Raw genomic sequence first — 25,918 nt, forward strand, 5'->3', positions numbered from 1 at the left:
ATCAAATGTTCTGAGCATTATCAAGTTCTTTATCTTTTTTTTTTTTCCAGGCAGTGTTGGAGCAGACTGGAATAAAGCAAGGTAAAATACCGCCTTCTTAGTGATTCGTGTTTTCCCTAAATTATGGGTCTTTTAATGTTGTGATTAATCTCCCCAGACTTTCATTATAGATGAGTAGGAGTTATTACTTGGGTAAGGATTGAATTGAGGTAATTGAGCTGCAGTTGTGTTTTAGAAAAATCGGTGTAGGGGAAGGCTTGGAGGGCCAAGGTGGAAGGCAGAAAGACATGTTTGGAATCTGATGCAGGTAAAACATAAAGGCTCAAGCTAAGGTAGAAGAAGTGGAGATGGACAGAGAGAAGTAGCCAGATTCAGGTATATTAAGCAGATAGAATTGGCAGGACAGCATTGGTATCATTGTTCTAGTTACAACAGCTGTGTAACAAAAAGCCCCAAACCTACAGGTATAAAACCACCATTTATTACATTGATGGATTCTGTGGGTGAGGCATGAACAATGAAAATGGCAAGGATGGCTTGACCCTGTGCTGTGAGGTCTGAGGCTTCAACTGGGAAGGCTCAAAGGCTGGGAGGGGTGAGGGAACTACAATCATGTGGAAGCACCTTCACTCACATATTTGAAAACTGAAACTGGCTTCCAGCTGGGACCTCAGCGGGAGCAGTCAGCCAGAATACCTACACATGGCCTCCCCATGTGGTCTGGGCTTCCCCTACAGCATGTGGGCTTCATGAAGGGTCTCTGTCATGACCATGCAGGGCTCCAAGCACTGATGTTCAGTGAACGAGACAAAAGCTGCATAGCCTCTTATGACCCATCCTTTAAGTCATGGAGTGTCATTTATATCACATTAGTTATAAGTGAGTCATAAGTCTGCCTGCATCCAAGACCAAGGGGATGATGGCGTTACACTCCATCTCTGATGGGGTGACAAGATTCTAGAAAAGCATGTGGGATGGAAGATGCCGTCGTGGCCATCTTTGCCAAATGCCATCTGCCACAATCATTGGCCTTTTCCTATGTGCCAAGTGCCTGTCATTAGGCTGAGCTCCCCTTCTTCCCTCATTTCCTCCTCATGGTAACCGTGGGAGAGGGGTCATCTTCTGACTTCACAGAGGAGGAAACTAGGGCTTGGTGAGATTGTTTTCTTTTCTTTTCTCTTCTCTTCTTTTTCTTTTCTTTTTTTCTTTTTTCTTTTCTTTTCTTTTCTTTTCTTTTCTTTCTTTTCTTTTCTCTTCTTTTTTTTTTTAAGATTTTATTTATTTGACAGAGTGCATACAAGCAGGGAGAGTGACAGGAAGAGAGAGAGGGAGAAGCAGACTCCCCTCTGAGCAGGGAGCCCAACACGGGCCTGGATCCCAGGACCCTGAGATCATGACCTAAGCTGAAGGCAGACGCTTCACTCACTGAGCACCCAGGAGCGCCAAAATGTTATTCATCCTAAAAAGCTAAGGAAATTCTGGCATCTGCTCCCACATGAATGAACCTTGAGGACATTATGCTGAGCAAAATAAGCCAGTCGCAAAAAGACAAATACTTTGTGACTACTTCTAGGAGGTCCCTGAAGTTGTCAAACTCCGAAGAGACAGAGAGGGAGTGAGGGGGGGGGAGGGAGGGGGAGGGGCGGAGGCTGAGTGTTTGATGGGGACAGACTCTCAGTTTTGTTTATGGGATGAAAAGTTCCGGAGATGGATGGTGGTGCTGGTTGCACAACAGTGTAGGTGTGGTGTTGTACCACTGAACCCTATACTTCAAAATGGCTAAAATAGTAACTTTTATGTTAGGGATACTTCACCGTGGTTTAAAACAAAACCAGCAGAGGCTGTGGGAGGGGGAAATCTTGTGGACAAGATTACTATTTAATGAGAGCAGCCAGGGCCCTCGTTCATACTTCTTTTGTTGTCCTTTGATAAGAGGATTTTTAACAGCTCTTCAGAGATGAAATTGTGTTACCATAGGTGGGGAGATGGTTTGTGAAAAAAAAATTTTTTAGGTTCCTTTTTTATCACATTATTTTAAATGTTTAAGTTTGTATCCTTCTGTTGCCCAGAATAAAGAAAGATGAGTATTCTAGATATTCAAGAGCTATGCCTTACATTGCTGAAACATTTTCTCAAATTTTTCTATTAGAAATCTGTGTAAACTGGAGCACCTGGTTTAGTTCAGCATCCACTCTTGATTTTGGCTCAGGTCTGATCTCAGGGTCATGAAATCGACCCCGTGATGGGCTTCATGCCCAGCGTGGACTCTGCTTCAGATTCTTTCCCTCTCCCTTTGCCCCTCCCCTCTGTGTCTGCTCTCTCGCTCTCTAAAATAAGTAAATAAATATTTTTAAAAAATATGTGCAAACTGAGAAATCATACCTCTGACCTACCTTGACAAATACGCTATACTTAAATAAAGTACCTAGGGGTGGCTCAGCGATTGAGCATCTGCCTTTGGCTCAATGTTGTGATCCTGGGGTCCTGGGAGTGAGTCCCACATCAGGATCCGCACAGAGAGCCTGCTTCTGCTTATGACTCTATGTCTCTCATGAATAAAAAAATAAAATCTTTTATAATAATAATAATAATAATAATAATAAATTAATAAATAAATAAAGTACCTAATCTTTTTTTTTTAAAGGAGGTGACTAGGAGCAAAAAGGAAGGGGTGAAGGAGTGAGTGGTGTGGGCTGGGCTGGGGTGTGGGAGAGGAGATCTCAAAGAAGGGGAGCCCAAAGCAAAGCTCACGGCCAGCCATGTACCTGCTTCTGGAAGGGCACAAAGGCTGGTGGGACTGCCATCAGTGAGCCAGAGGCAGGAGAGGAGGTCCACAAAGAACAGAGCACAGTTGACATAGGGCCGGGGAAGCACTGTTGGGACTAGGACTTTTAGTCTGGTCACAAAGTGAGACAGGAACTTTTGTGCAAAACACTAGATCCATTTCTACAAAACAGCAAAACAAAGGTCCCAAAGCTCTGTTCCCGGAGCTGATTGCAGCTTGACACCTAGAGTTGTTTTTTTTTGCCCAAAGCTGAATTTACACCAGGGTAGGAGGCTCCTAAGGACAAATCTAGGGAAGAGGCTAAGAAAACTTTCATACATAAAATATAAAGGGCCATTGGTCCACATTATTGATTTTTCAGTCAGAAGCAGGAGCTCATTTAAAATTGGCAGCTGCCTTGGCTTTTAGATTCTGAAAAACCATATGCTTCAGGATGATAAATGCCAAACATAAATGAAACATAAAATACAATGGGAACTTTCCTGCCTTTCAAGTGAATGCTTTCATTGCAGTTCTAAAGTCTTGTGTGTATAAGTGGACAATTATGCAGATGTTTGAAAGCATGAAGTAGGTCTCCACCAGTCAATGTGTAAAAATGTCCATCATACATTGAGAAGTGAAACAAAGGCAAGTTTTATTATTTTTTTAAAAGATTTTATTTATTTATTCATGAGAGACAGAGAGAGAGGCAGAGACACAGGCAGAGGGAGAAGCAGGCTCTGTGCAGGGAGCCCGAAATGGGACTCCAACCCGAGTCTTCAGGATCACGCGCTGGGCCAAAGGTGCTAAACCACTGAGCCACCCAGGCTGCCCCAAAGGCAAGTTTTAAATGGTTCCTATGCCACCCCATTTGGTTAAAATAGAACGTGTTTATGCAAGTATGTCTATAGTGTATGCATAAGAAAAAAGCCTCTTGATGATCAGTTAGTATGGTTAGATCTGTACTAGGATGACCAAGAACTTTCACATTCTGTATTATATATTTCTGAAGTGCTGGAATTTTAGAATCATGAGCACGTATTACCTCTGAAATCAAAAAAACAATAAAGATATTTTTTAATGGAATATCCAGGATATGTAAATATCTCTCCAAATTCAAAAGTAAAAGAACAATCTACATAATAACAACAAATAAAAAGGGGCATCTGGGAGGCTCAGTCAGTTAAGTGTCAGATTCCTGATTTTGGCTCAGGTCATGATCTCAGGGTTCTGGGACCAAGCCCTGAGTCAGGCTCTATGCTCAGTAGGGAGTCTCTTGAGGATTCTTTCTCTCCCTCTTCCTCTGCCCTTCCCCCTGCTCACTGTCTCTCTCTCTCAAATAAAAAATAAGTGAATCTTGAAAAACAAACAATATCTCATTTAAAAATGAACAAAAGGCATGCACAGATATTTCACCAAAAAGGATATACAGATAGCAAATAAACACATGAAAAGATGTTTTTAACCACTTTTTAAAATATTTTATTTTGGGCAGCCCGGGTGGCTCAGCGGTTTAGCGCCGCCCTCAGCCCAGGGTGTGATCCTGGAGACCGGGGATCGAGTCCCATGTCAGGCTCCCTGCATGGAGCCTGCTTCTCCCTCTGCCTGTGCCTCTGTCTCTCTCTCCTCTCTGTTTCTCATGACTAAATAAATAAAATCTTAAATTTTTTTTTTTTTTATTTTTAAGAGGGGCACCTGGGTGGCTCAGTTGGTTAAGCATCTGCCTTCGGCTCAGGTCTTCGGCTCATCTGCCTGGGATCGAGCCCTGCATCAGGCTCTCTGCTCAGTGGGAGACTGCTTCTCTCTCTTTCTCTACCCCTCCCCTCCTACTCCTGCTCTCTCTTGCACTCGATCTCTCTCTCTCTCTTTCAAATAAATAAATAAAATCTTTTTAAAAATATATTTTGTTTTTAAGTAATCTCTACACCCAACATAGGACTCGAACTTACAACCTAGATATCAAGAATCACATGCTCCACCAACTGAGCCAGCCAGGCACCCCTGAAAAGATGTTTAACATCATTAACCAGTAACAAAATGTAAATTAAGACCACAATGAGATATCTGTCATTGGCTAAAATTAAAAACAGTGACAATACCAAATACTGTCAATGATATGGAAAAATTGGATCATGCATACAGTGTTGGTAGGAATAAAATGGCATAGTTATTCTGGAAGAATAGTCTGGTAGTTTCTTTCCTTTCTTTTTTTTAAAGATATTACTTAATTATTTGAGAGAAAGAGAGAGCATGAGCAGGGGTGTAGAGGGAGAAACAGACTCCCTACTGAGTGCAGAGCCCAACATGGGGCTCTATTCCAGGACCATGAGATCATGACCTGAGCGAAAGGTAGACACTTAACTGACTGAACCACCCAGGTGCCCCTAATGAATTATTTTCAACACGTCTTTCAAGTTGGTATGTCAAAAAAAGTTCCACCATCCAACCTGATCGATTTTTACTGGCTAACCCAGGACATCTGTATACACCACTTTTTCACAAAGTCTTATCTATAAACTACATTGGTGCATGAAAAGATGCAGATTCTAGCCAGCCTTTCTAAATTGGGCTATCTTGGCCATCTGCATGGCTATTACATATTTCTAGTGGCTTTTATAACCAGTCTAGCATGAGAACCATTGGTACATATAGTTTATGCAACTGAAATCAGAGAAAGTTAAAAAAAAAAAACACAAATATTTTGCATGGCTGAGAATAAAATACTGGGGAGTTGACTAAAATAACAATGGTCTTATTAGGACGCCTGGGTGGCTCAGCGGTTGGGCGTCTGCCTTCGGCCCAGGGCGTGATCCCAGGAGTACACAGTCAGGCTCCCTGCATGGGGCCTGCTTCTCCCTCTGCCTATGTCTCTGCTTCTCTCTCTCTCTCTCTCTCTGTGTCTCTCATGAATAAATGAATAAAATCTTTTTAAAAATATTTTAAATAACCATGTATGGAAATATACTTTGGTAAGCAAATTAATCTGAGTATCACAATCAGTTGAAAAGATGCTTTGTAGGGGCACCTGGGTGGCTCAATGGTTGAGACTCTGCCTTTGGCTCAGGTCATGATCCTGGGGTCCTAGGATCAGTCCCACATCGGACTCCCAGAGGGGAACCTGCTTCTCCCTCTGCCTGTGTCTCTGCTTCTGTCTCTGTGTCTCTTATGAATAAATAAAGTCTTTAAAAAAAAAAAAAAGAAAGAAAAACCCATTTTAAAAAAAGAAGATGCTTTGTGGACAAGAGAAAAAAAATTTTTTTGTTTAAGGGAGGCATATGCTCATGTCTCAATCCTTCCAAACTGAAACTAAACACATGCCTTTAACCAAAAAAACACAAAAAACAAAAAACAATAACAAAAAATACATGCCTTTAGCCTTGACATTAAAGCTCAGTATAAATTAATGTCTTTCACCTTCTAGTTTTATTTGAAATGCAAAATGGAAATAGTAATAGATTGACTGAACTGATAATTTATTAAAAGTAGAATTCTGGGGCAGCCTGGGTGGCTCAGCAGTTTAGCGCCGCCTTCAGCCCAGGACCTGATCCTAGAGACCCGAGATTGAGTCCCACTTCGGGCTCCCTGCATGGAGCCTGCTTCTCCCTCTGCCTATGTCTGCCCCTCTCAATCTCTCTCTTTCTCTCTCTCTCTTTCTGTGTCTCTCATGAATAAATAAATAAAATCTATTTTTTTAATAAATAAAATCTTTACAAAAAGTTGAATTCTGGGGGTGCCTGGGTGGCTCAGTGGTTCAGCATTTGCCTTTGGCTCAGGTTGTGATCCCGGGGTCCGGGGATCGAGTCTCACATTGGGCTCCCAGGAGGAAGCCTGCTTCTCCCTCTGCCTCTCTCTGTGTTTTTCACAAATAAATAAATAAAATCTTTTAAAAAAAAAAAGTTGAATTCTGTTTGCTAAGGTAGCTGGTCAAATCAGGAAAGCAGAGGGACCCAAAATCTAGCAGGCAGAGCATGGATATTTAATAACTTAGCCAAAGGGAGTGCCTGGGTGGCTCAGGTGGTTAAGCATCTGCCTGCAGCTCAGGTCATGATCTCAGGGTCCTGGGATCGAGTCCTGCATCGGGCTTTCAGCTCAGCAGAGTCTCTCTCTTCTTTTCCCTCTGCCCCTCTCCCTGCTCATCCTCACTGTCTCTCTCTCTCAAATGAATAAAGAAAAGATACTTTTAAAAAACCCACAAGTGCCATGTTAAGTAGTTTTCAGGTCTCCCAGCACACCTCAAAGTTACTGTCCAAATAAATTCAATGAACCTTCTTTAAACCCATTTGTGAGTTGTCCCCAGTCTTGAACACCACAATTGTCCATAGCTCGGCAGGGATGGAGCTAGGCCACCCGCTAAGCAGCCTAATGTGAGAACCTACACACTTACCCCAGTAGGCACTCAGATATCAAAAAGCTACGTAAGCTTTTTATTTTCACTTTTAAATCTTTCTCTACAGAATGTACTTGTTGCACATATTTTCCCTCATGGAATGTTCTCTTTAACCACCAATGCTGATGATCTTGCCAATAACCAGATTTGAACCTTAGCCATCAAATAACCCTCCCTGGTGCCTCCATGGTACATATACAATATTTAGGACATATCTGCACTTAGAATTAGCAACTATGAAAGAAAAAAGAATTAGCAACTATGAGGCCAAAAATTAGTTATTTTTTTAAGTAACCTCTATACCCAACACAGGGCTTGAACTCAAGACCCAGACATCAAGAGCCACATGCACCACTGATTGAGCCAGCCAGGTACCCCAGTTTTTAATCTTAATTTTAACCATACTGCTAGCTAGAAAGTTTAAAACAAAAGGAATGTTAACGTTATTAGACCCAGTTATTCTTTTAAACTGTTACTGAGTAGTATTTCAATGAATTTAAGCTCTCAAGTACACAATGACTCTATTCCCAATTGTAACTACCATTTGTTGGGTGTCATCTGTATGCAAGCACAGGACAAAGTACTTTGCATGCTTTAGTACATAAGATCCTCCATAATACCCCTAACAACATAGATATTAACACCTTTTATAAATAAAGTAGGGGTGCTCGATCCCTGGGTGGCTCGTTGGTTGAATGTCCAACTCTTAGTTTCAGCTCAGGTCATGATCTCAGGGTCATGAAATCTGAGCCCCACATTGGGCTCCACACTCAGTGTGGAGTCGGCTTGGGATTTTCTCCTTCTCCCTCTGCCCCTCTCCCTGTTCATGCATGCTCTTTCCCTCTCTCTCCCCCTAAAATAAACAAAATCTTGGGACGCCTGAGTGGCTCAGCAGTTGTGCATCTGCCTTTGGCTCAGGTCGTGATCCCAGGGTCCTGTGATTGAGTCCCACATTGGGCTCTCTGCGGGGAGCCTGTCTGCCTCTGCCTCTGTCTCTGCCTCTCTCTCTCTATGTGTGTGTCTCATGAGTCAATACATCAATCTTTAAAATAAATAAATAAGACAAAATAAACAAGATCTTTTAAAAAAATGAAAAAGAAGGTAGCTGAGGATCAGAGTTTACATGCCTTCCCAGGGTCACACAGCAGCAGGGAGCCTGGGATCCCACCAGCAGGAGGTGGGATTCAAACCCTGGTCTGAATCACTCCCAAATCTTTCTACTGAGCCCCCTGCCCATGGAGCTTTCTACTGCCTAATGGTGCGTGTGTGTGTTACAGAATATAGAAAACACACAATTTATCATTTTAACCAGTTTTAAGTGTCTAGTTCAAGGGCATGAAGCATATTCACATTGGTGTGCAACCATCATCACCACCCATCTCCAGAACTTTTCCATCTTCTCAACCTGAAACTCTGTCCCCATCCAACACTGACCCCATCCCTTCCCCCAGCCCTTGGCACCCACTCTTCTACTCTCTGTCTCTATAGCTTTGGCTACTCTAGGTCCCTTACAAAATTAGAATCATACAATATTAATCCTTTGTGTCTGGCTTATTTCACTTGGCATAATTTTTTTCAAGGCTTTTTTTTTTTTTTTAGATTTTATTTATTTATTCATTAGAGACACACACAGAGAGAGAGGCAGAGACACAGACAGAGGGAAAAGAAGGCTCCATTCAGGGAGCCCGACGTGGGACTCGATCCCAGGTCTCCAGGATCACGCCCTGGGCTGAAGGCAGATGGTTAACTGCTGAGCCACCCAGGCGTCCCTCTCAAGGCTGTTCTAAGTTAAAAAACAACTTCAAACAACTTCCCAAATGGAAATACTCTGTTTACCTACAAGCTTTGAAGACAAAGCCTGCTTCTGGGCCTGTCAGTGGCTGCCAGGGTTCAGGGAGGCTGAGATCCGTACCCTTAAAGCTGTGAGGAGAGCCTCAGGACCTATTGATTCCCAAACATGCAGAAACAAATTAAATCCACCGAAATAAACCAGGGACCCACAGAGTTGACACAAAGATGTTTTTTTTTTTTTTTTTGACCCAAAGATGTTAACAGATTTTCTTTCTCCCTTCCTTCCTTCCTTCTTTCCTTCCTTCCTTTCTTTCTTAGGTTCTTTCTAGCTTAGGTTAAACAGGATTTCTTTTCTTTTTTTTTTTTTTTAAGATTTTATTTATTATTCATGAGAGACCCAGAGAGAGAGAGAGAGAGAGAGGCAGAGACACAGGCAGAGGGAGAAGCAGGCTCCATGCAGGAGCCTCATGCGGAACTCGATCTCGGGACTCCAGGATCACGTCCTGGGCTGAAGGCAGGTACTAAACCGCTGAGCCACCCAGGGATCCCCAAACAGGATTTATTTTCATTTGTAAGAGAACCGTCTAGCAACAGATTTATTCAATTCTCCTAAAAATGGTGGCATTCTTTTAAACTATTCTTTCAGAAGCAGCAGTTACATAAATGGAATATTGGATTCAACCTAAAAATGTGCCCCTACCTTGTTAACTTTATTATTATGCATATGATCATGATAAAAGATTAGGATATTCTTCACATTTCCAAGCAAAATCCGAAGCAATACACTTGTTCTTATCAAACCCCTAAAAACAGCCATTTGAGAGTAAAGCAGCAGAGCTTTATGCATTACATCACCCTAGTGAAGCTACAGGTTCCAACTCATGCACCAACAAATCTACATAGCTAGCTTTTTTTTTTTTTTTAAGATTTTATTTATTTATTCATCAGAGACACAGAGAGAGAGGCAGAGACATAGGCAGAGGGGAAAAGTAGTTTCCCTGCAGGGAGCCTGATGCAATGCAGGACTCAATCCCAGGACCTAGGATCACGACCTGAGCCAAAGACAGACACTCAACCACTGAGCCACCCAGGGGCCCTACAGGGCTAGCTTCTACATTTCACTTTTATAGAATTTATTTTACACCTATTGTACCAAACAGCATTTTGTCTTTTTTTTTTTTTTAAGATTTTATTTTTTTAAGTAATTTCTATACCCAACGTAGGGCTCAAACTCACAACCCCAAGATTGATAGTCATGTTGCCCTTCTGACTGAGCCAGGCAGCCTACCTACCCTTACAGTCTTCCAACATTATAGCAGTTCAATTTCCATCATTTGACAGTGCATTTATGGGACAATCTGCAGGCAACTCATTTTAGCAGACAAATTAAAGAACGCTTTTAAACAGACATGACTGTCCTAAATTGTTTATTAGGTAAGAATTTCACAAACATTAATTATATTAGCGGCAAGGTGGAGCAGGAGAGGATCCCTCCTTCTCCATGCCCCCCTGCGAGGACCACCAATGGTGTGCCGGAACTCGGGATGCTTTCCAAGGCCACATTCTCACGGCTTGCAGATATCAGCCCTCAGGTCTCCCTGTGCTCATGAACTGGTTTGGTGATCCACTGGGGTTCAGGATTTCTTCTGATAGCTTTATAGAATGTATCAATGAGGATAACCTCAAAGAATGTGTATGTGGAATCTCTGCCAACCTAGTAAGAATTCAAGACCGTAAGAGCCACAGTGGCCACAGTGGTGTCCAGCTCATTCCTCTGCTATAGACTGTAGGCTTTGGGCAAACTTGAGCTGGTTGACACCATGATGGACAGTCTTGCTGCAGCCTTAAGCAGTGGGTGTTTGCGGCCACTATGTGGCACACGGATCCAGTATATGACATAACCTTGCTTGGTCTTGTACCTCAGTCTGCATGCTTTTTCAGGCCAGGTTGCATGGGGCATCCCATGGAGTGCAGAGAGCTGGTACTGCCAGCAGTGCTTCCAAAGGAAAAAGTGCATTCCATTGGACTTGTTCTTCCTCCATAGCTCCTTGGTATACCTGTAAGCACCTATCCTGGCTTACCTGTGAGCTGATAATTGCCCCCAGATCGAAAGGAAAGGGCTTTTCTCCCCAGTAGACTATTGCTTTAACTTAAATTTTTGGTGCCATATTTTTGGGTCAGGTATATATTGTTTATCACTGATGACAGACAGTAAGCTTCCTGGTTTTAAACAAAAGAAATCTTGGTTCCAGGAGGGACTTCACTACCTACAGAGATTCACAGCAATCCTCGGCCTTTCTTCTTTCTTTCTCTCACCCCAGAATGGTTCATTGAACAGAAGAAATGCCAGCATTTACCCCAGATTCAAGCTATTTAACAAGAGGCTATTTTTGCTAATCTTTTGGATTAGTTTTCCTAACTGCTAGAGAAACGGCGCCTTAAAAAGGAAATGTTTCTGCCTTCAAACTTATACTCACTCAGTTTAAAATAGTCATGATCATTTAAAAAAATATAATGCCATGCAAGTACCCAAAAGATTTACCTCCAAACGTCTAGCCAGCTAAAAATAACCTCTAAACAAATAGCAAAACCTGGGCAAGCTCCCACAGAAGAAACCAAAGGCAACAGATCCCAGAGAAGTGAGGACCTCTGGGCTGAGGAACAGACCAGCTCTTGGCTTACTTAGTTTGATCCAGAGTAAGAATCAAAAGCGGATGTAGGGTACCAAAAGCTAAGGCAACGAAAGCAAAAATAGACTCCATCATGCTAAAAATGTTCTGCATAGCAAAGGAAACCATCAGTAAAATGAAAAGGCCACCTTTGGAATGGGAAAAAAAATTTGCAAATCATGCATCTGATAAGAGGTTGTTAATATCCCAAGGCTACAAAGAACCCATAGAACTCAATGGGCAAACAAACCCAATTTAAATCTGGACAGAAAAAACTGCAGAGACATTTTTCCAAAGGAGACAGACAAGTGGCCAACAGGTACATGAAAAGGTGCTCAACAATACTCATCATCAAAGAAATGCAAACCAGGGCACCTGGCTGGCTGGGTAGGAAGAGCATGCAACTCTAGATCTCAATGTTATGAGTTTGAGCCCCACGCTGGGTATAGAGATGACTTAAATAAAAAAACTTAAAAAAAAATGCAAACCAAAACCACAATGAGATCTCACCTCACACCTATTAGAATGGCAGCCGTCCAAAACACAAGAGATAAGAGCAACAAGCCTTAGCAAGGATGTGGGTAAAAGGGAATCTTCCTGCTCTGTTTGTGGGAATGTAAATTAGTTCAGCCACTAAGAAAAACAGTATGGAAATTCCTCAAAAGACTAAAATAGAACCACCATATGATCCAGCACTCCCACTGCTGGGTATACACCCAAAGGAAATGAAAACAGGATATTGAAGAGATATCTACACCCCTGTGCTCATTGCAGTATTATTCATAATGGCCAAGAAATGAAAGCAATCTACATGTCCATCAGCGGATGGATGGATAAAGAAGATGTGAGGTACATATACATACATACAATGGAAAGAAGAAAATCCTGCCACTTGTGAAACATGGATGTAGCTTGAGAGCATTATGCTGAGTGAAATAAACCAGACAGACAAACACTGTGTGTCATCACTTGTGTATGGAATCTAAAAAAATAAACAAACAAAAAACAAACAGAAAAGTAGAAAAGTGGTTGGCAAGAGGCTGGCTTGGCAGGGGGCAGGAATAGTGAGAGGTTAGTAAAAAAAAGGGTACAGGGATCCCTGGGTGGCGCAGCGGTTTGGCGCCTGCCTTTGGCCCAGGGCGCGATCCTGGAGACCCGGGATCGAATCCCACGTCAGGCTCCCGGTGCATGGAGCCTGCTTCTCCCTCTGCCTGTGTCTCTGCCTCTCTCTCTGTGTGTGTGACTATCATAAATAAATAAAAATTAAAAAAAAAAAGGGTACAAACTTTCAGCTCTAAGATAAATAAGGTCTGGGAATCTAAGGTAAATAAGGTGACTATAGTTGATAGTACTATATCTTATAATTGAAATTCATTAAGAAAGTAAAACTTAAATGTTCTCACCAAACATTATATATGGTGATGGATATCTTTTTATTTTATTTTATTTTATTTTATTTTATTTTATTTTATTTTATTTTTTCATGAGAGACAGACAGAGACAGAGACAGAGACACAGGCAGAGAGAGAAGCAGTCTCCATGCAGGGAGCCCCATGTGGGATTCGATTCCGGGACCCCAGGATCATGCCCTGGGCTGAAGGGAGGTGCTCAACTGCTGAGACTCTCAGGCGTCCCCAGTGATGGATATCTTAATGAACTAGATGGGAGGGTGAACTATATATTATATATATATAAAATTGTCATGATGTATACTTTAAATATCTTACCATTTTATTTGTCAGTTATACCTCATAAAGCTGTGGGCATAAAAGCTGAAGTGAAATTTATTCCTATGGTTGCAAAAATGCAACGGAGCTTTTCAAAGCCTTGTGTAGAAAAGTATTAAAATACATAAATGTTAACATCAAAAAATCTCCCCTGAGCAGAGTTTTTGGTTGGAAGGAGGGGATTGGAAAGGGGGGTGCCAGTAGATAGGAAAACTCTTAGTGGGCAGAACTGATGTAGGCATTACAGGACGTTTAGCTTCTCTGGCTCTCACCCCATCAATGCCAATGGCACTTCCCAAGTCATGGAGTTAACCAACCAACACCCACATTTCCAAATGCCCCTAGCTACCCCTCAATTCCACATAAGAACCCCTGATTGTGGTACATCTGTCTGTAACTTTGGCTTCCCTAGCTCCCATCCCATTATTCCCTTTATTTCTCCCCTTAACTGGCATAGAAATACTGGTTGCACTTTTTTTTTAAAAAGATTTTATTTATTTATTCATGAGAGACAGAGAGGAGAGAGAGACATAGACAGAGACAGAGATACAGGCAGAGGGAGAAGCAGGCTCCATGCAGGAAGCCCCATGTGGGACTCAGTCCCGGTCTCCAGGATCATGCTCTGGGCAGAAGGCGGCGCTAAACCACTGAGCCACCCAGGCTGCCCCAAAATACTGGTTACACTTAAATAGCTTTATTGAGATACAACTTATGCGCCACACAACCCATCCATGCAGAGTATATAATTTGGGGTGCCTGGCTGGCTCAGTCAGAAGAGCATGTGACTCTTGATCTTGGGGTTGTGAGTTTGAGCCCCAGGTCAGGCATAGAGATTACTAAATAAATAAATAAATAAATAAATAAATAAATAATAAATAAATAAATAAATAAATAAATGAAACAAGATGAAGTGTACAATTTGATGGACTCAAATATTCACAGGGTTGTGCAAGCACCACCACAATCAAGTTTAGAACATTTTCATCACCCCCAAAAAGAGAGCGACATCCACATACGAATGCCAGGCCACATTAGTTCCCTTCCCTCCTCTAGTCTGTAAAGTTCATATAGAGAAAAGGTGGTCATGTCGGTGTGTGTGGCAATGTTTTCTCTCTGATTCTCCCTATGGGCCTTTGGAGCAGCCCAGTAGATTTTCTTGGCACTTTTGGGGCAGGTTCTCCAAGAAGTACTGACCAGCGCTACAGGTAACCTTCCATCTGAGCAGTGGAGGGTCAGAGGTGGGGGCCTCAGGTCTGCAGACATCCCTCTGGGACAAACACCCCTTGGCTCTGAGGGTGCCTTCATCATCCTGGGCTGTTAGAACAAAACACCACAGACCAGATGGCTTGAACCACAGACATTTATTTCTCACTGTTCTGGAGGATTCAAGTCAAGATCAAGGTGCCAGGAGGTTAGGCTCTTGGTGAGGGCTGTCTTCCTGGCTTATAGATGGCCACCTACTTGCTGTGTCCTCACATGGCAGAGAAACAGAGTGCTCTCTGGTCTCTTCCTCTTCTTCTTCTTTTTTTTTTTTTTAGAGAGAGCTTAATTTATTTGGCAGAGAGAGAGCATGAGCAGGGGGAGTGGCAGGCAGAAGGAGAGGGAGAAGCAGGCTTCCACCAAGCCAGGAGCCCAATGCAGGTCTCGATCCCAGGACCCTGAGATCATGACCTGAACTGAAGGCAGACACTTAACTGACTGAGCCAGCCAGATGCCCCTCTTCCTCTTCTTATAAAGACACTAATCCCAGTGTGGGGCCTCACCCTCCTGAACTCATCTAAAAATAACTACCTCCTAAAGTCCCTATTTCCAAATATCATCATCATATCAGGGATTAGGGCTTCAACCTATGAATGGGGTGGGGTGAGGGTGGAGTTAGTGGCACACACAATTCAGTCCATACAGAGGGTTAAGGTCTATAGCTGGAGAAACAGGGTAGTCACTCCACTCTCAGGAATAAGAGAGCCAGACACAGGGCGGGCACAGAGGTCCTCCCATAACCAAGTAAGAAAGGCAGCCTGGGGCCACTGGGCATTTCATCTGGCTGGGTCTCACAAGACTCCACAGCCTTGGTCATTTCTCCTTAAGTCTTTTTTAAAGTTTTTTTTTTTTCTTTTTTTTTTGTAATAAAATATACCTCATATAAAATTAACCATTTGTAAGAGTACAGTTCAGGGACAGTAAGTATAGGACACTGTTATGAGAGCTCTCAATACATAAAGGCAGTGTTTGGGTGATGTTGGGTTTGGGTGTTACTCTTCTCCCCAACCCGTGGATGCTCCAGACCATCTTGGGTCCTGTTCACCGTCTATCCTTAGACCCTGACACACAGCCATGGTGAAATGAGGACATCAGATTCTTATTCCAAATCCTGGGAACCCCAAATTACTATTGCAAACATTTCAAGCCGTGGCCTGCCTGATTCAATGCAGGGTAGGATTCTCAACCACACGTTGGGTCAACGAGCCAAATTCTGTTGTCTGGTCTGTTTAGAGGATGTGAGTGTTTCCCCAATGAGCCAACCTCACCACTTTTATGAGCCCCACAGATCCCAGAACAGGGGTCAAAGGGATGGACAGCATGATTACTAATAGCTGACCATACTTTGTCTATGAAGCATTGGCACCCCGGATCAAACAAATCCAGCCAATCTAACATCTTCTGCTGTAGTTTTCAAGAACATGCTATGTTTTCAGACTGAAGAAAGCAGTTTCACATTATGTGTGCTGACATTCTGTTGTAAAGGAGGACAGAGAAGGAAGGCATGCCTTCTCAGACCATCTCCCAGGGATGGTGCAGGCCTAGCAGGAAAGCATTCACTTCCTGCCCACGAGTGTGACACGCATTAGGTCACATGGGGAATAAGTTCCAAATCCTATTTTTGGAGGTAACAAGGGGGAGGCCAGCCTGGACGTTGGAAGGAGCTCAAGGATTCCTTGGTAAAACCCACAGGTCTAGGGAGACAACTGTTTCCAAGACCTGCCTCAATTCCTCAGGCTGTCCTCTCTCACGGCTTGAGTCCCCAAGTGGCTCTAGAGAGGGGCCATACAGGATGTTCTCATGAATCATTTCAAGTCCCATGACCAGGGCCAAAGTCAGGCTTTCAACCTGTGTCTGTTTTTGCTTGGGAGTGAGCTAAATCACAGTGCACCCTTCTTCCCTAAAATCACCAGCCAGAGCGACAGTCTTATAGAAGGTGAGTTTTTCAAAAGGTGCGGGGTTGAAAGAGACTTTAAAACCAATTGCCACAGGACAATAAAATGGTTAGGACTTAACTGAGAGGGTCCACGGGTTCTACATTTTAAAATATATTTTTAAATATACAGAATCATATAAAAACAGAGAGGAGGCCACTAGAACTTGTGTCACAGAACTTCCATGTAGTTGCCACTGTGTTAAATTTTCACATCTTCCTTTCAGAGAGAGGGAAGCCTGGCTGGCTCAATCAGTAGAGCACACGACTCTTGATCTCGGGGTCATGAAGTGCTTCACTGTGATGGTTCATTTTATGTGTCAACTGGACGGGACTAAGGATGCCCAGAGTTGGCAGGACATTATTTCTGGGTGTGTCTGGTAAGGGTGTTTCCCAAGAGATTAGCATTTGAATCAATAGACTAATAAAGATCTTCCCAAACCAATGTGGGCAGGCAGCATGGGCCTGAATATAACAAAAAGGCAGAGGAAGGGCAAATTATTTTTTTTTTTAAGACTTTATTTATTTATGTAAGGGAGAGCACACAGGAGTGGAGAGGAGGGCAGAGGAAGAGGGAGAAGCAGACTCCCCAGAGAGCAGGGAGCCCGCTACAGGGCTGGATCCCAGGACCCTAAGATGATGACCTGAACTGAAGGCAGATGCTTAACCAACTGAGCCACCCAGGCACCTCACAAATTCTCTCTTCTTGAACTGTGACATGCATCTTCTCTTGTCCTCAGATCCCAGGGCTCCTGCTTCTGGTCTCTGAGTGTTCTGGTCTTGGAGTGTTCTAGCACTGGCTCTCCTGGTTCTCCAGCTTGCAGAGAGCAGCATATCGTGGCATGTCTCAGCCTCCATGGTTGCATAAGCCAATTCCCATCATAAATCTCTTTTATGCCTCTGTACGCTATTGATTCAGTTTCTCCACAAAACCCTAATACACTCATGAATACAATAAAAAGTAAGAGACTAAAACAATCCCTTCTTGTAGAGCAACAGCTTACAGAAAATCATGTGCAAACTGGTGATCCCTTTCCTCCTCACTTCAAGAGAATGGTGTTTTTGTCTTAGTTTGATGGGGGGGGGGGGGTTACAATTAAAGTCATGCACTCCAATATGTTAAAGGTCTTCATATCCTGAAGAAGCAAAATTGTCAGGGATCCCTGGGTGGCTCAGCAGTTTAGGGCCTGCCTTTGGCCCAGGGCGTGATCCTGGAGTCCCCGGATTGAGTCCCGAGTTGGGCTCCCCTTGAGGAGCCTGCTTCTCCCTCTGCCTGTGTCTCTGTCTCTCTCTCTCTCTGTGTGTCTCTCATAAGTAAATAAAATCCTTAAAAAAAAAAAAAGCAAAATTGTCACAAGCGCATCTGTGACATACCTTGGTCCAACAGAATATTTCCACGATAGAAATGTCCTTTCTCTGAGCTTCTGCTGCCATAGCCGTGAGCTATGTAGAAACTAACGACTTAAAAGGTGGCTGGTATGAGTGAGGAACTGGATTTTTTTAAAAATTTATTTTAATTATTTTTAAGTAGTCACATGTGTGGTAGGACCTACTGAATGGGATAGCCCCGGCATAATTTTCATAATTTTAGATTCATTTAAGTTGTTTTTTTGTTGTTTTTTGTTTTTAAGTCTTTGACAATCAGTAGAAAAGCCTGAGGCTGACCTGGGCAATGCAGCCAGAGATTAGAAAAGATTCAATACACAGTTAGGGGATCTGGCTCTAATCCTTAGAGACCTTGTCAATACCAAGCAGTTAGCAGACAAAACTTTTAATTCTTTGTTGTGATCTTTCTCGTTTTCACAATCTGGTCAAAAAGCAAATATCAGCACTTTTATAACAGCAAAGACCTTTCCACTTCCCCACGCATACCTGCTTTTACATCACTTCTTTTGCTCATTACTTAATAAGGAACCAATCTGAACTCCTGGGCTCAGAGAAGATAGTGGCTTGGTTTTATTTTAAGGAAAGTAATCTCTACATCCCACATGGGGCTTGAACTCACAACTCTGAGATCGAGTCATATCCTAAAAAAAAAAAGAAAAGAAAAAAAAAAAAGTCATATCCTCTACCACCTGAGCCAACCAGGCGCCATTGGGGCTTGGTTTTACTTTCTGCTCTGTCTCCAACACCTATGAAGATGCCTGGTACATAGTAGGCACCCAGTGAATACTTCCTGGATGTTGAATGACTATCTTGAAAGGAAGTGACCAGGAAAAACAAAACAAAACAAAACATGAAAAATAAACCACATCCAGCAAACTGTTTAAATCATAATTCTGCCAGTTACCGGCTATGCTATCTCATCTTTGTGTCCTCAAACACTGAAATGAGAACCACTGTGTTTCAGGATCATTCTGAAGGTTTAAGAGAATGTTCCACAGGCGGTCACTGTCTCTTCACTGGGCAGGGGTGGGAGCTCAGTGAATTGCTATTAGCTATCAAAGTGATCAACTGCCTGATGGTTCTTTGGGGTTAGGACATTATTGTTAGTTTCTCTTTTAATAAAACACCGTCATTCTAAATAAGCAGATATGGTGAACCACGTGCATAAAAATATGAGCTTCATGGGACGCCTGGGTGGCTCAGCTGTTGAAGCATCTGCCTTCAGCTCAGGGCCTGATCCCAGGATCGAGTCCCATATCGGGCTCCCTTCATGGAGCCTGCTTCTCCTTCTGCCTGTGTCTCTGCCTCCATCTCTGTGTCTCGTATGAATAAATAAGTAAAATTTATTTTAAAAATGAGCTTCATGACATGAAGAGTTTTATAAGAAACTCATGCCAGGTTTTATGACCCTGCAAAATGTATGTGAGCAGCTCTGAATAACTACATTCTGAATCAAGCAGGAGAGAGGGAGCAAAATCCTAGCAATTTTTCCCCAAGAGAGTAAAACGGAAACATCTAACAAAGAGGAAGCTTGGAGTTTATTCAAACAAACTGCTTTATTTTAGTAAGTCCTAAGTGGTACTCAGAACATTTCCAAGAAATCAAATAGTTTATATGCTATTTATATGTACTCGATTATCACAATTAATCATTTAAGAAAATTCTCTGAGAGATTTTTTACAAAAAGGCACTGGAAGGAGGAATATTTCACTGATGTTACAGAACAATAGTATTTCCCAATATTTTAACAGATTCTGACATTTTAAAAGCATTTCACTATGAGCCACGAAAGAAATCTAGAGTTATGGTTTCTGTTGTGAAAATCTGACTCGTTCCTGTGGCAGATTTCCCCATCGGGGTCTCCCAAGAGGCTCTCATAGGTGGGTTAGGCTCAGGACAAGCCCACTGTGGCCCAAGCTGAGTCAGCACAGACCCACAGCATACCAAGCTGAAGGGACCTGTTGGGGCTCAGCTGCCCCAGGAGGCTGTGTGTAGCCCTGGGCAGAAGTGAATTCTCTGAGAAGCCCCCTCAGAACAAAACCCATGGGCTTCTCAATACAGTGGGAAAATGTGATTTCAGGGGCATCTGGGGGGCTCAGTCAGTTAAGTGTCCAACTCTTGATGTTGGCTCAGGTCTTGATATCAGGGTTGTGAGTTTAAGCCCTGCTTTGGGCTCCACGCTGAGCATGGAGCTTACTTTACTTACTTACTTATTTATTTATTTAGATGGAGCTTACTTTAAAAAAAGAGAAAAGAAAATGTGGTTTGGGCTCCACGCTGAACATGGAGCTTACTTTATTTATTTATTTACTTACTTATTTATTTATTTAGATGGAGCTTACTTTAAAAAAAGAGAAAAGAAAATCTGGTTTCATACTGAAAGTCAGTTTCCAAAATAAAAAATAAAAATAAACTCACCAAATTAATTTATCTAACACATTTATCTTCTTGTTTTAAAGCACCATCTATAGGTATTGAGTTAAAGAGCTAAATCTTGTTAAGGCTTGATAAATCACTCTCATTGAGCTTAACAAACCACATTGAACTGGATTAAGTACAACATTTTTATACTCGTTTTTGAGTTTGAATTTGGATAAACAGAAAAGAAAACCTCAAGTTCTTGCCTGTAGGGACACTCCCTATGCGAACATATGGCTCCCTCTTGTGGCAAAAGTGAGCCTCACATGACGGTTGGGGCATGGGAAGGGGGGGGGATTTGCTTCACACCCCATTCATTCCCCCCCAATTAGACAGCTCATTCAAATTACCCTGGAGTTGACTAAATACACAGTGTCAAGGCAGGAGTACCCCATCCACTGGATACTCCACAGGAGTATCCCATTCACTTGTCCACCTTCAGAGGGAGATGAAAATGTGCCATTGAAATGCACCCAGATTAGTAAAGGCCACAAAATAAAGACTTGGGGTGCCTGATTGGCTCATTCGGTGGAGCGTGCAACTCCTGATCTGGGGATCGTAAACTGGAGCCCCAGGTTGGCTGTAGAGAGTACTTAAAAATAATAAAAATCATTTAAAATAACAAAGGAACCACTTGACATTTTCACACATTTGACCTCATCAGCCAACTCAAAGTGCAATACACAATGCCCCTCACATGTACAAAAATAAAGGGCACCTTAAAAAAAAAAAGCCCTGTATCAATGGACAGGTTTTTTATTTTATTTATTTTATTTTTTTATTTTTTTTAATTAACTTTTATTGGTGTTCAATTTACCAACATACAGAAAAACACCCAGTGCTCATCCCGTCAAGTTGGACAGGTTTTTTAAAAAATATTTTTGAGAGAGCGAGAGCACGCAAGCAGGGAGTGGGGGAGAGGAAGAAGCAGACTCCCAGCTGAGAAGGGAGCCCAACATGGGACTCGATCCCAGGACCCCGATATCTTGACCTGACCTGTAGGCAGATGCTTCATTGATTGAGCCACCCAAGTGTCCCAATGAACAGGTTTTTTTTTTTTTTAAGGATTTATTTATTTATTTATTTATTTATGATAGACACACACACACAGAGAGAGAGAGAGAGAGGCAGAGACACAGGCAGAGGGAGAAGGAAGCAAGCTCCATGCCGGGAGCCCGATGTGGGACTAGATCCCCGGGCTCCAGGATCACACCCTGGGCCAAAGGCAGGCACCAAACTGCTGAGCCACCCAGGGATCCCCCAATGAACAGGTTTTAAAAGAAAACCCAGGTCTTCTTGGTCATGCTAATAGCCATATTAAAATACTGAAACTGAAAAAGACGATGCATTTTGCTGAGAAAGGATGCTTTAAGCCCTGGAGTGTGTTACTCACAGGGGCAGATTCCTTGGCCTAATTGTTTCTCATTTGGAATGAACTGGGCATTTTCATCCCTTTTTCTGGATCACCCTTCTCCCAACACACTAAAACCCAAGGCTCCTGGGGCACCTGGGTGGCTCATTTGGTTGAGCATCTGCTTTGGCTCAGGTCATGATCCCAGAGTCCTGGGATCAAGCCCCACATCAGGTTCTCTGCTCAGTGGGCCTGGTTCTTCCTCTCTCTTTCTCAGTCCACCAGCTTGTCCTATCTCTGCCAAATTAAAAAACAAAAACAAAAACAAACAAAAAAACCCACAAAGTCTCCCTCTGTTATGAATCTGAGTAATGAAGTAGACAAGGTCAAGTTTGATCTGGATGAATTCAGATGTGTCTGCTGGCACTTGCCACATACAGGACAAAGCACCTGTAGTGAGAATAAGACAACAGCCCTCCTTTTCCAGATCACTCTCCTACAATAAGCAGGTTTTTCTGAACAACTGTGAGTCCTTAATCAAGTCTTGGAGCAGGAGCAGTAGTGACCAGAAATGCCCTAGCTATGGCATTCCTGTGGGTGTCCCACAGAAACCAGACACTTCAGGATGTCCGAGAACTCAGCTGACAAGAGGCAGCTGTATGACAGTGATGGTTAGTTTTACATCAACTTGATTGAGCTGAGGGACACAGGATGGCTGGTAAGACATTATCTCTGGGTGTGTCTGTTAAGAGCACTTCCAGAAAAGAATTGATAGATTGAGGATGGAGCGCCCTCACGAATGTGGGTGGGCATCATCCAATCAGCTTGGGGCCTGAATCGAAGGAGGCAGAGAGGGGGCACTTTAGCTCCCTCTTCGCTTGAGCAGAGACATCCATCTGCTGCCTTCAGACATTGTGTTCCTAGTTCTTGGGCCTTTAGATTCGAACTGGGAGCACCATCAGCTTGCAGAGCTGGCAGGCCTTCCCCACTGACTTTCCCATTCTTCAGCATACACACGGCAGATGGTGGGACTTCTCAGCCTTCACTATCACAAGGGCCAATTCCTCTAAGGACTATCTTTACATCCTATTGGTTCTCTCGATACATCAACCGATGTCAAAGGAGCAGAAAGGACACCTGGGTGGCTCAGCGGTTTAGCGCCTGCCTTCAGCCCAGGGCATGATCCTGGGGTCTCAGGATCAAGTCCCACATTGGGCTCCCTACATGGAGTCTGCTTCTCCCTCTATGTCTCTATGTCTCTGCCTCTCTCTGTGCGTCCCTCATGAATAAATAGGTAAAATCTTAAAAAAAAAAAAAAAAAAGGAGCAAAGAGAGACACGCTTCCTCCAAGTCATCTTACTAAGCAGCGGCAGTTAAGAGTGCTGGCTGACTTCAGTTTAACAGGAGGTAAGCTTCTCAAGTTAGAAAACAGAGCCTAGCAGCACCTGGGTGGTCTAGTGAGTTAAGTGCCCACTTGATTTCAGCTCAGGTCATGATCTCAGAGTCCTGAGATCAGGCCCCACATCCAGCTCTGTGCCCAGTGCAGTCTGCTTGTCTCTCTCCCTGTGCTCCTCACCTCCCTTGCTATCTCTATAATAAATAAATCTTAAAAAAGAAAAAAAGCCGAGGGGTGCCTCAGTGGCTGAATCGGTTAAGCATCTGCCTTTGGCTCAGGTCATGATCTCAGGGTCCTGGAATCGAGCCCCAAATCAGGCTCCCTGCTCAGTGAAGAGCCTGCTTCTCCCCTTCCCTCTCTCCTCCCTGTTTATGCTTGTTCTCTCTCTCTCAAATTAAAAAAAAAAAAAAAAATTTTAAGATCCTATTCCCTAATCTTCAAACAAATCACTCATTTTCTGAGAGCAGAAAAAGACCCCTTAGTGAGCAGGAGATGGGAAAACAGGATATAAATCCACTGCCTTAAAAAAACTGATAGCATTCTCTTTAATCAGTTAACTGGAGAATTCTCTTGTCAATACTGTGGTGAGGCACAGCTGCCCTAGAAACACTCTATATTGTTATGTAACTAAACACTTTGAAAAATTAACTGTAAAGAGCTGCTCAAGACAATACCAGAGCAAAACTGCAGTGAAGCCTGCTCTTGCTCCTGTAAATAACAGATCTGTTTACCAGAACACATAGGACTGAAGGACTCCTCAGCCCCAATGAGTGGGTCATTTGTTCCAGAAAACATGTATCTGTGTAGATAGCCTATCCTAAGCAGCAAGTCCCTTTGCCAACAGTCTCTTCCAAATTTCAGTCAATCCAACGTACAGCTCAGATTTTGTGCAGAGTTTGAAGCACAAATGATTTTATCATTTAAAAAATTATTTATTTATTTATTCATGAGAGACACAGAGAGAGAAAGAGAGAGGCAGAGACACAGGCAGAGGGAGAAGCAGGCTCCATGCAGGGAGCCTGACGTGGGACTCGATCCCGGGACTCCAAGATTACACCCTGGGCTGAAGGCGGCGCTAAACTGCCGAGCCACCCGGGCTGCCTCACAAATGACTTTTTAATTGACCTGATTGATCAACTTTTGATAAAAATAATTTTGGAAAAATTAGTTAACATTTAAGAAGCAAAGAGGAGCCAAGTAGAAGCAACGATCTTATTAAATCCTAGGTCTCTCAGGAGCCTGGGTGGCTGTCAGTTAAGTGTCTGCCTTTGGCTCAGGTCATGATCTCAGAGTCCTGGGACTAAGTCCTGTATGGGGCTGCCTGCTCAAGTTGGAATCTGCTTCTCCTTTTTCCTCTGCCCCTCCCCCACCCTGCTCAGGCCTTAAGATTTTATTTATTTATTCATGAGAGACAGAGAGAGAGAGAGAGGAAGAGGCATAGGCAGAGAGAAGCAGGCTCTCTACAGGAAGCTTGATGTGGGCCTTGATCCCAGGATACCCTGGGCGGAAGGCAGGTGCTCAACCCCTGAGCCACGCAGGTGTCCTATCAAGTTTTTAAAAAATTAAAAATTCCAGGTCTCTAACTTCACGTCTGCACTGAATGTATCATACAGATGGGGTGTGTTTCAAAGCTTCCACCACTAACCAGTCCTAAAAGGCAGTTTCTAGCTCTGAGCTCATCTAGCTTGTTTAGGAGACCCCTTAAATCTAGCTATCTGCGTGGTTTAAAAAGGAGAATTTTTAAATTATCTAGGGGAGAATATAGGGAGAATTTTTTTTTAAAATTTATTTATGATAGTCACAGAGAGAGAGAGAGAGAGAGAGGGGCAGAGACACAGGCAGAGGGAGAAGCAGGCTCCATGCACCGGGAGCCTGACGTGGGATTCGATCCCGGGCCTCCAGGACCGCGCCCTGGGCCAAAGGCAGGCGCCAAACCACTGCGCCACCCAGGGATCCCTGGGAGAATTCTATAGTACATCTCTTTTTCTATGTGAAACTACAGTAAATAGTCTGTGTGAATTTTTGAATACACTGATTTACAGAAAGCTCCAAACAACACATGCCTTGTGGTTTACAAAACCAGTAGTCCTGCAATAAGGATTGATTTAAATGCAAGTTTAATTTCTCATTCCTTATGGGCTTGCAACTTCATAATCACTTCAACATCTCACTGTTCATTCCAATGTTAAAAATTATGATTGCCAAATGTGAAAAACCAAGTCCAAGATTTTGTACTATGGGGAAGAGCTTCTAAGTTTAAAATGATTGTGTCCAATCCTTAAGAACAGAATCCATAAGAACAAAACACCAAAACCTATATATAAACTTCTAAAGCAAACTTGCCTGTTTTCATTGTCAAAATGATACACCTAAAAAATTTCAAATGACTTTCCCTTTTAGAATACATGCATCCCTATGTCTATAGCAGCATTATTTACAATAGCCAAGATATGGAAGCAGTCCAAGTGTCCATCAATTGATGAATGGATAAAGATATGGTGTGTGTGTATATATGTGTGTATACATAATGAAATATTAGACATAAAAAGTGAAATCTTGCCATTTGCAATGACACAGATGGAGCTAGAGAGTATTATGCTAGGCAAAATTTAAATCAGAGACAGGCATTTCACTTGTAAGTGGAATTTAAGAAACAAAGGGGGGAGAAAAAGAAACCAAGAAGTGACTCTTAATTATGAAGAACTGGGGATCCCTGGGTGGCGCAGTGGTTTGGCGCTTGCCTTTGGCCCAGGGCGTGATCCTGGAGACCCGGGATCGAATCCCACATCAGGCTCCTGGTGCATGGAGCCTGTTTCTCCCTCTGCCTATGTCTCTG

General features: G+C 42.9%; 1 pseudogene; it reads right to left on the reverse strand.

Annotated features, from left to right (window-relative positions):
• Positions 1-1,637: 1,637 nt before the first annotated feature.
• On the reverse strand, positions 1,638-15,415 carry LOC121487065 (annotated as a pseudogene).
• Positions 15,416-25,918: the final 10,503 nt, after the last annotated feature.

This window comes from Vulpes lagopus, chromosome 3 (genome assembly GCF_018345385.1).
Source record: "Vulpes lagopus strain Blue_001 chromosome 3, ASM1834538v1, whole genome shotgun sequence".
NCBI lineage: Eukaryota > Metazoa > Chordata > Mammalia > Carnivora > Canidae > Vulpes > Vulpes lagopus.